Source organism: Austrofundulus limnaeus, unplaced genomic scaffold (genome assembly GCF_001266775.1).
Source record: "Austrofundulus limnaeus strain Quisiro unplaced genomic scaffold, Austrofundulus_limnaeus-1.0 Scaffold65, whole genome shotgun sequence".
Lineage (NCBI taxonomy): Eukaryota > Metazoa > Chordata > Actinopteri > Cyprinodontiformes > Rivulidae > Austrofundulus > Austrofundulus limnaeus.
The window spans coordinates 975,255-987,135 of record NW_013952467.1 but is presented as its reverse complement, the minus strand read 5'-3'; the positions used below and the strand labels follow the sequence as shown (position 1 = coordinate 987,135).

The window sequence follows — 11,881 nt, the reverse complement described above, 5'->3', positions numbered from 1 at the left end:
GTGTGTGTGTGTGTGTGTGTGTGTGTGTGTGTGTCTTCCAGGGCCGGGCACAGACGGGATAAAAACAACAGAAGGGATAAAAGAGGCTGAATGATGTGAAGGGTGGCACTTCTAGTGATTGGCTCACGATGATGACCTCGAGTCATGCTTCTATTTCAGGAGAACGCCGCTCGAGACTGACAGGCTGATGTAATGCTCCAACTACGACATCATAATGACAGAGTCCGCTTGGGTACGATGCTCACTGCACACACCGACACAGGAGAGTTAGCTGTGAGCGGATGATGTCACGGTAAAGTTAAAAATCACAAGTCTAACTTGTCATCGCTTTATCTGCATAACTTGAAACGAAAACTTTGTGTCTGTCATCGTCTCAGATTGCATCCTGTTCTCGGGGACAAGAAATCCGATATTATCAGTGTGCAAGCTTTTTTCAGAGGAATGTCTTTTGTTTGTTAAAAGGCATCTAAGAAAAAGTCTGAATGATGAATCATTCGGACATAAAACGGCTCATAAACTCAAGGAATGAACCTGTGTTGTGCTTACAGCAGATTACTAAGCAGAGGACATATTTTAAATGATACCTTTAAGCACTTTGCTAATAACACCCTGTCACAACAAGACAGGGCTGGGCGATTTTTAAAGGGGCAATATCATGTAAAATCAACTTTTTTGAGTTTTATATCATGTTATAATGTTATACTCTCATAAAAATCATGCCCAAAGCCTTGCTCTGACTCATTCATGCATATTAATCCTGCAGCATTTTTAGACAGCCATGCTGAGGAGCAAAACGACAGGTGGGGACCAGAAACGCCTCTGGGACGTGTCTTTAAGCTGAGCTTCCTCATCACGGAGCACACCTCCCCACCCCACACCCCACGCACCCCGCCCATGACTCCAGCAAGCTCTCGGCAGTAACAGAGCAAAGTGAAAGTGAAAGTGAAACTTAAACTGTCTGCTGCTCTTAACACTATTTCTCACTCAGTGAAGCTCTTTTCAGATTCAAAATACTTTTGAGGAAATGTGTTTTCAGATGCCAAGCAAACTGCATTATAGCGCATTCCTGACCCCCCCATGCGAGAGAGCCTCCCACCGAAATGGACGGGACAGAAGCGGAAGGCMGTTCTTAAAGAGACAGAGGCCAATTTCAAGGCGTTTAGAAGAGGAAGTGATGAAAAGATAAGTTTATTTTCTATTTAAACATAAAAACTGCATTTTAATATCAACTAAAGGTGACATAGATACTTTATTATGGTATAGTATTTAAATATATGCCTGAAAAACACATAATACTGGCCCTTTAAGTGAATTGACTAAAATAAGCTGAAAAAAGCCAGAATTTTATCACTTCTTCTACTTTAACTCTTTTTTTGGCTTCCACCAGGTGAGAAATCAATTAAAAACTGAGATTGTATCAGACCTCAGCCTCAACTCAACCCCCCCTCCCACTCCTTCCCTCAGGCTTGTGAAGTCAGCGAGGGGCAGCCACGCTTCGTTAGGTCCAGTCTGTGTTCCCATGTCCGTTCAGTCCACAGGGATCCCCTGAACACCTCCATTCCCACACCGCTCTCCTCCTCCTCCATCCTTCATCCTTCTCCACCTTACCTCGGCCCGGAGCTCTCGCTACGCCTCCGATCCAAATTAGTTCTCCAGAACTGCCTCAGCGTTCTCCGAGGCCTTATCTCCGGTTTTCTCACAGTAAACGGACAGCAGGTCAAACAGCCACATAATACGAGCAGAGCTTAATGACTGGTAGTGGCCTCTGTTTACTGTTGTTTTCACGCTCCGCCTCACCTCCGACCTGCTTTCCCACACAGTAAAACACATGTACGCATGCATGTGCACACTCGCACACGGGGGGCTAATGATGCTGTCTAGTGATGCGCGGGTCCATGCTTTTAACGTCAGCAGGTTGCAGACAAACAGGGTTTATTCTGGGAGTAGGTTCTTTACACAGATCTTAGTCACATGGGCTGATTATGAAAGGAAAATAAAAGGTTTCGAATTCATTCAGGAAAAGCTGTAAACAGTGTTGAAACTGGTCCAGCCTGACACACTAATCCAGCTATATAAGAACTTTTATACAAAAAGTTTCACCATATGTGACAAATCAGAAGCTGACATGAATAATAAGATAAAAGTGGAAACATTTCCCACTTTAGGCCTTCTAATATCCCGACATGTTTCAGATCCTTCCAACACTCTGCAAAGAGCAACACGACGATCCAAGAATCCCCTCCCCAGTTTCCGTCCGTCACCGCCCCTCCGCTCGTCCCGGAGTTTCTACAAAACAGAAAGCAGAGCGAGCGCTCCTTTCACGTCTGCCATCACCTCGCACAGACCCCGACCGAGATCATAAATGGCCTTCTGCTCGTGACAGCAGCCATCAGCACCGGCAGATATGACGGCTCTATCGCTGCTGCCCGTGTGTGCGTGTGTGTTTGTGTGCGTGTGTGTTTGTGTGAGTCTGAAACAAACCAGGTAAATTGGGATTATGAGAATGTGTTGGCATTTAATAATGTGTGAGACGGGGAGGAGGAAAAAAAACTTACGAAGCGTCAGAAAAATGGACAAGTGGACGACAGACTTTTACAGAGATGAGGTGAATATTACTGGACATCTGCAGCTGGGCAATTCTTACAAGTTAATGAAGTTCAGCTGCACTTGTTTTTCATCTGCACCTCCTCAAAAAAATAAAAACCTAAAATCCTCAGGTCTTCACACACATACATGTTCCAGTATGAATATGTGTTCATTAAAATGCACACAAACCAACACTTTAATCTGAGCTTGTATCAGACACATACAGTAATGTATACATATAATGAATGTAGATGGAGCTAATGGAAGCAGCCTGTTGAGGTATGTGGTATAAGGTAAAGTGTTGAGCTACGACCTGATCAGTATCAGTCAAAGGGACTTTTCTCTGCTGTATCAGATCATGACCTTAAGCTTGGCCCGGCCTTACTAATAAAAACACAGACTAAGACACGTCCCAATAAGCTCCAGATGACAGGTCGTGAGCAAGAAAACAGAAAGAACAGAAAGAAGACAGGCTTTAAGAAACGTGTCCGAAAAAATAAAAATGATGTCAAACATTTGCTTTGATCTAAAATAGTCTGTGTGTAGAGTTACAATCTATGGTTTTAATTTACTTCTCAATACTTGGTTCTTCATCACACTCTTCTCTTTATCAGTTTCTGGATTACGTAACCCCCGTCAGTGAGAGTGAGTGCAGCACTATCACCGAGGGAGGAGGGTCTGCTGAACCGTGAACTCCATCAGACCCCCTTATCACCCCTGCTGATTCCACTATCAAAGTGTTTCTGCTGGTGGTGATGGGAACTCTCTGTTTTATTTTCATTTAACCTTTATTTATACAGGTAGTCTCATTGAGAGACGTGACTCCTTTTCAAGAAAGACCTGTTTTAGACAGACGATATGATTTACAATATAGCAATTAAAACAATATAAACAGTAACCCAACTAGTTAAACTGTGGATAATTACACAAAATCACAAGGATATTTATGAGCATGATGCAAGACTTGTGCAAGTCTTAACTCACTAATTTATCCGTAAAAAAATATTTTTCACTACAATAAGTTGTGCTTTAAATTAAAAAACAACTGTCATTTTGTAATATTTATTTTTCAGCAGTTGAAATGTTATTTCCAAAAAGCTTTTAATGTTTCAAAATATGAAATAAAAGATTATCTAGAATTAAGTTTAAAATAGTTTAATGTAACTATAGATGCTAATCATAATTGGCCATTTTTTTAGTAAAACATGAATTAAATATTAAGTTCCAGATAAACAAATGTAGCTGCTCTGAAACTGTGAATGTTGCTAAATATCACCTTTTTGTTTTGTTTAAAGAAAAAAAATAAGGTCCAAATCATGACATCCAGGTCTCACAAGTAAGGCAATTTAGAAAAAAAAAATCTTTCGCTTAATTAATCAGTGGCATTACTAAAATGGTTAAATCTATTTTTTTTATAGTGACACTGCAGTCATATTTGCATATTAGGAACACTGTATTTGAGAAAAGTCACACCTTCAACTATGTTCCAACATGTTTCTATACTGATAATAATATTACCAGGCTTATTTTGAGTTTGTCTACTCTGACACGCACTTCAGTTCAGCATCAACACAAGCAACCAATTGTGTCTTACACAAATAAAAGATCGAGTAAAAATCAGTTTAGCAAATCATAACCAAAGTTATTAAAATGTATCCTCTGGCTGACATTACTTTCTGGAAAGCGTACCTAATGACAATCATCAACTTGCACTGCTCATCCTAAAGACTCTGCTTTTTGGAGGTTTTTAATTGGATGAGAAGGGAGTATCCACAAACTGGAGTTAAAACAAATCCGCATAACGCCGTAAAACATTTTAGTCATTTTTATTACAGCTAAAGAGATGTAGGTCCAACTTCAAAGTGCGACCATATAGAGACACACTGTACCTCTAAGTTATTTTCACATTCATCACCTGGTTATTAGACAACACAGCAAAGACGACTTATTTAGCCGATGTGCTGTGGTGATGAAGCGTCGGCTGTCCTTTCAAAGAATAACCATAAAACCTTAAAGTTATTTCTAGACCCGCCATCTGATGAAGACCACCGGATCATTGATTTATTCTTCTGATAACCTTTACTTCTTCCTGTCTTTGTGTTTCCTAGGACAGAACACACACTTTAATTTTCTGAGCCATCATTCATGTGTGAAAGAGCTGGACACAGCTAACGGTCTTATCCTCATTTACACCGCAGGCCCAAAGGTGTTAACATTATCTCCACAATGGAAGGACTGGAGCAGAGTAATCCACTGTTATTGAATGGGATCACTAACAGAATAACACAGAACTGCTAACTTGTCTCCAGGAAATAAACTCCAAAGTTAGTGTTTCTATTCTAAAGGAATGTGAGATTAAAAAGATCTCCTTAATTGACATTTGTGAGTAAAAGTTACAGAAAAAAATGATGTAAGCAAATATGGCTCGGCTGTAACATAAAACGCTTCTAAGTGGAAGCAAGTCAGCAAAATTAATAAATGCATTAAAAAAATCAACAAAAATAAACATTTTCACAGACTGTCACAGTGGTCAGTGATGCAGCCTTGTAATTCTGAGGCTGCAGGTTGTATCAAGAAAAGCACCCATCACGAAACAATTGTCAAATCCTCTGAGCCAGTTTGTTCACTGCAGTGATTCCTGTCTAAGAGAACAGCCAAATGAATAAATAAATAAATAAATAAAAATTGTCTAAATTTGTACAAATGTTTCTTTTCACAGCGACAAAAAAGAGCTCAAATATGCAGTTCAGAATTTGCCCATTCCAAGACAATACATGCTCTTTTTCTGCTATAGCTGCCTAAACATGACCAAATCGCCAGAGAAAACAAAAGCTGTTAAGGCTCTCTAAAAGTCTAACTTACTATTACCAGTTAAAGAAACAATAAACCCACTGTGGCAGTTTTTGGTGACTCTTAAATGAAAGAGGAAAAGGCAGAAATCAGTCAGTTGACAACTAAATGACAAGTCATGGATTACATGGGCTTGTAGTTAATAAGCAAATTTTATTAAATTTGAAAATCCAAGTTTTTATTTATTTTTTCTAAATTTGACTTTATGTGTTTATATGATCCTTAAAAACTTCTTTATTCTAATTAAAACAAGCTGTACAATGTCCACTTTGTGAGCTGAAATGTACTTCAGTCTGGAAAAGTTTTTTTTTTTTCCCACTGAGTGAGTTTTTTGTTTCCACTATGTGTTTTTAATAAGTGTTTTGGGTCCGCTTGCCTAGCTACCTTCAGTAGCCAGTTCATTAGAAGGGAATTAGGTTTGACGCACTGCGTTCCTGAGAGGCAAAGAAAAGAGGGGATTGTCAGTCGAGGGGCCAGCTGTGGCCGAGTCTGAGCCACGGTCTCTGAAGGGCTGCTGAGCCCCCCCACCCCTTCTATACACTTCATCTGGTCCCCTTTGACCGGCACACTTAGACGAGCGCAACTAGTGGCACACAGGCGCACATGCAGAATTTAATTAAACTTAGGCCCGTCATCAGGTCTGCACTGACCCGTCTCACAACTCCCCCTCAGAAGCTAGCAGACAGAAAACCTCTTAGTTTGTTCCTGGCCTCAAGAAACCGAGTAATGCTTCATTATAAGCTGTCATCTATGTAGCTTCCTCCTCACATAGATCCTCGGTTATTTTGGTTAACCCGTCCATAGAACCAGACAATGAGCCATTGACATGTTCGTGTAGAAAAAAAAGACCCTTTCCATGTAAAAGCTAGAACAGTGACTGCTGTCTGACCACATGATGGACAGAGCATCTGCTTTACATAATGCAGGCATTAAAAAAACACACAGAGGAAACACAGGGAAGAAAACCAAAGCTTAGGCTAGTTTGACAGATATTTACACACCACCATCCAAAACACACACGATTCTACTTATTTTTGAGATATTTGAGAGGTAACACAAATTCATGGCTTGGACAAAAAAAGTACTTACATGTATCCCCCAAACTAAGATGCTTTAAATGTGTGGTAAACTGGTCCAGACTGGCTCAGCTATAAAACAGCCAGGTCACTGGTCATAAACTGGCAGGAGGGCCCCTTCCCCTGACATTCAGGTCTGAGTGGAGTTGGGAGTTTTGTAGAATGTGGGTGGGCACAAGGAAATCAAGGTATGCAGGAACCGTAAGAGTAAGTCAGGGTGTTAAAAGTCCTGATGGGAAACATAATTCCTTTACATGCACATTTAAGAGCGATGGTTCGAGGCTAATGATGGAAATAAACAGCAGTGCTGGAGTGTGTTTTGGTTTGTATCCCTGTTGTCTGCTCTGCATGTCTGTATCTGGGAAGTGCTGATGACCGAGGAGACCTGGAAGAGATGCGTTTCGCGTTGACCTCGGTGGCCCCCCAGCTAAATGACCATTAAATGACCTGTCATCGAGGGTCCTGGGAACTGTGGGCACCCGCTCCTGTCAGACGAGAGAAGATGATGGCGCAGAACGAACGGAAAAAAAGGGTGAAGGTCAAAACAATAAAGACCTCCTATTCTGTGATTTTACAAACACAAAGTTCAGTTCTTGTTTTGATTGCATACATGAACACAGGTCGAAGAAGATATGAATATAATTGCAGTTATATGTTTTTGGCAGCAAATTATCTGCAAAAACACAATACAGATACTACTAATTTAATTTTTCCTTTTCTGCAAGTTTGGACCCATCAGTTATTAAACGACATAAACAAGCTTTAATGACATGTTTTGATAAAACAAAATGATGTCAAAATGTAGGGGTGTCCTAATCCTGTATTATTATCGGATATCAGTCCGATATTAGCCAAAAAATGTATATCGGCCTGTACCTAAAATCACCGATATAAGCATTCAATACAAGCAAACCATCCAGAAGTCCGCTAGGATTTCTATTCAGTGTTTAGATCCAGCATAAATACCCTAAGTGACCCTGAGTTGTTATTTTACACTTTAAAAGTATATTTGGTTTTTATTGGATTTATTGAGGTCATTTTCAGGGTCTTCCATTTTAGAATTTATTTATTGTATTTAATTGTACAGTATTTTTGTGTTTAAATAAAAAAACATGTAACCCATTGATTAAGATTAAATGGGACAAGTCTCTCTCATACTATTTACTGTCTGACCTGATCAAGACTTTTTCCACACTACATAAAAAGTAATAAAAGTATGTAGGAACTGTTCTGATATCGCATCGGGTCGATATCGGTATCAGCCAATACTCAAGGCAGCAATATCGGTATCGCATCGGAAGTGAAAAAGTTGTGTCGCGACTATCAAAAAGTGAAATGTGTCTTTACAATGAAAGACAGAAGTGATAAAACAGACCCCATATATCCAAACTAACTACAGTCTGAAACCTCTACATATGTGAATGGAATACAGTACTGAGCGTTTTATTTATCAAATAAAGCACAAAGAAGCAGCTACAGTGCTACTTAATCATTGCCAAGTACATAAGGGTTGTCTCTAAAAGCATCCTTGACAAATTTCAGTACATTTAAAATTAAACCACAAAATAAAAACACCAGGCTCTAAATCTGTCACAATCATCATTACGCTGCCTATTTTCTGCTATCCAGAGTCATGCAGTAAAAAGATTAATCAGAAGGCAAACCTTGACTTGCCCCATCTACCCGATCAGACCACACTGTTCACTGATTTGAATTATCAAAACATGTCTCTCATGAGGTCATTTAGATATGCATGCTGGTCTGCTTTTTGCTGAGCGGTTACTGTTTTGTCCTTACTGAACCACACGGTGAAGTTTACTGTAAAAACACAACCCTGTCATATTAAACCTGACGCATCACTCACTGCCTTGGGAAACCGTCAAACAGCCAAATGGTGGAAATTTTATATTTATATTAAATGATGGAAATCTTGGTTTAAAAGTGCTAATATCATAAACCAAACTTTTCAGAACATTTTTGGTGTTCTGTTTGCCTAAGCGAGTGAGATCTAAACCAATAAACGCAGTAATTTACGGACAAAGACGTAACAGTTTCACGTTTGCTTTATTTTTCTTCAAAGCCTCAGCATGAACGTTCTGATGAACGAGACGCTTCACGCTGATGCTTAGCTTCATTTTGTTTGTTTCATAATGTTTGACCAGCGCTGCACAAACATTACGTTCCACAGAGCACCTTTTAAACAAGCTGCATTCACACGTTTTGATTCCTCTGTGTCTTCCAGTTCTGCTTTATCAGTCAGTTACCAGAGTTTATCTGGGGCCGACTCCGGATCTGACTCATGTCTTTGTAACACACACACACGCACGCACGCACGCACGCACGCACACACACACACACACACACACACACCTTACTAGATGCAACTGTGTTCAAACTTGTCTTTCCTGGTTCATCGAAAACAAACAAAAAACTTTATCTTCCCTCTGCTCGTTTTTCTTTTAAATCTCAAGAACAAAAATTCACAACATACTAGATAAAATAAAATCTTCAATCAGTAAAAAAATAAAATAAAAAAACTAAACTTTTGTATCTCTAAAAACAGTAAACATTTAAGAACGGAAAGATTGTTTCCAGAGAAACTGTTCTACACACAGACTTGCACAAAGTTTCATCTACACTCATGTGAAAAAAGGCTATAGCAACTTTTTTTTTTAGGTCAGAACATAATAAAAAGGTATTGTTTTCACCAGATTTGAAATTAGGTAAATAGAACATCTGATTAAAAAAAAACACATGACAAAATACACAGGGTTATTGTTCATTTTTCACCTCTTGTTTCCCTACCTGATTCAGATGTTCAACAAAAGCCTGTTAATCAGTTATCAATTTAAATCAGCTGTGTTGAAGCAGGGGAACATCTAAAACAAGCAGGACAGTGTGCCTTGAGGACCAGGGTTTAAAAACACTGCTGTAGCCTGTGTATGGTTTCTATCAGATCTACTGATGTGCATCATGTTTAAAAGTTATCTTATTTGCTTAGACACAAAACCAAAATCCCTTTGCTATGTTCTGTTTAGAAGAAAGAAAATTACTGGTGGTAACTGTTGATGCACAAACTTTACTTGTTCAGTTCTTTTCTTTCTTTCTGTACAGTAATAACAATCAACAGTTAAAAAGCTCCATGAGGCCTGCAAACCTGGGGATGTAGCAATTGTTTCTGGTGACTTCATGCTCTGACCTTGACGTGAACTAGTTGGGAGGTCCACTTGCTGGGAAGATTGTCATCTGTCCTATCTTGATGATCAGTTAATAAAGTGCATAAAGGCACTTATTCAAGTTAAAGACATAAACATATTTGACATTTTCATCCAATAACTTGACCCAAAATTCTCAAGATTTTAATATTCTTGGACTAAGCCCCTCCTCACCTTTTTTCTTCGTGCTAGGCTAAAAAAAAGGATTAAAAGAGCATGACTCTGAGTTGGACCAACACACCCACACTAAATCAACTGTTTTAATGACCAAAGCAGCAATAAGTAGAGCAAAAACCAATGAAAACCTCACAGAGCAGAGTAGATTTATTATTGAGAACTGGTCAGGGAGGAAGAAACAGAGAGAAACTGACAAAGACAAAGATAAGATCTCTATCACATTAAGGCTTTAAATCACAATAGTTATGCATGTCTTAGATGTGCGTGTGTGTGTGTGTGTGTGTGTGTGTGTGTGTGTGTGTGTGTGTGTGTGTGTGTGTGTGTGTGTGTGTGTGTGAGAGAGAGAGAGAGAGTAAGTGTCCTCATAAGAATGTTTGGATGATTGCTCTATCATTCAACATCTGGGGGAGTTTTAGGGAAAGAGAAAGCAAACTGTTACAGAAGACTTCACGGCCTTGATGAGTCGCAAGTAGTTCAACCAGATACAGTATGATTACTGCCCCCAAACATGCCAAAACACACGTTTTTATTCACGTTGTTTCCATACTTCTGTATATCTGATTAGAGGAGAGGCCACATTTGTGACTGCACATACAGCGCATAAAAATATTGGTAAAGATGTTTGGTTCTGCTGTAGTGCTTTCTAAAATGTTGCAATTCGGAATTGTCTTGGTTTCTGGCGTGCAATTATTTTATCTGAAACAATGTGTTTTCAGTATTTGTTTTTCTACCACACTGATTTACACTCAGAAATCCCCTCTTTCAGTAAAGTCTAACACAGTGCTGAGCAGACATTTATAAACCAACATCCAGGCTCACTCAGCACTCCTCCTTCTGTGCATGACGAGGCAGCTTTGAGGCATGCTGTGAACAATTCTAATGCACGTTCATCTGAAGGAAAAAAAACAACAAAAAAACAAAAACATAGTAGTGCTCATGCTGCACAAAATTACCACAAGATAAGTCAAATGAAGCACTTAAAATATGAACACTTCTATAAAAAGAGCCTTGTCCCATGAAGGAGTGCGTACTACAGGACGGAGTTTCAAACTAAAATCAAAGCGTTGAGCTATGACTGCATCACGTTTTCTCTTAATGTCTGTAAAACTGACTGAGTTGGAATCATTTCTGTGTTGGCTAACGTTGATTAGCTGTGGTGGCTATCTCGATATGGAATAGCTCCGTTAGCGCCTTTTGTCTTTGGCGGCAGGCGATACTAATCACAGCAAAAACCAGAGCGCCTCTCCTCATCTCATCTCTCTCATTTAATCAGCTACTTGACCTCTTCTTAATGTCAAGACCTTCCCATCAATCTCTTCACGTCACGCTTATCAGTGCACTGTGACACACACACTCGTTATCTATGCAATTGTTTGCATTTAACTTCTTTTGTTTAACCAGGCAGGTCAGTTTAGAGCCAAATTACTCAGTGACTGTCAAGTTAAAGTAAAACACAGCTTTAGAAGAAAAAAGTCTGTGTATCATTATAAAACATAGGAGAGGTGCATTTAGACTGCTTAAATAAGACATGTTATGCAACGATACCTTTTCACGAGTTTACACAATCTTCTGAGGCTTAAACAACACTTTTGTGACATATAATAAGAATGCATTAGGATTATATACAAAGCTCTTTTGTAATGTTTGCCTTGACTATTTTGTTTGCAGATTTTAGTTGATTTTAGGGAGAAGAAGGACACTTGGCTCTATATTTCTTATTCTTCTCTGAGGTGTTTATATATAAATTTATTTACACAAGTTACTCAAACTCTTGGAAAAAGCCAAGAGATGGCCAACCCCTAAAGATTTCACAGCGACAGCAAACTAGCTCTTAGTAAAACTCGGTTTTGTCTGATAACATTATGGTATATCTAAGGTTTTTGTGTTGAAGGGATCCCTGATTAGTTGTAACATTAGACTTTATTTGATAAACATATATTTTAACTGTAAAATAAAGACTGTAAAATACTGTAGGAT

General features: G+C 39.1%; 1 protein-coding gene across 1 annotated transcript in view; it reads right to left on the bottom strand.

The window, feature by feature from the left end:
- The window catches only part of LOC106518702 (mitochondrial import inner membrane translocase subunit TIM16), a 118,004-nt gene that overhangs the window by 15,628 nt on the left and 90,495 nt on the right, over window positions 1–11,881 (bottom strand). The gene's annotated exons all lie outside the window — the stretch shown is intronic.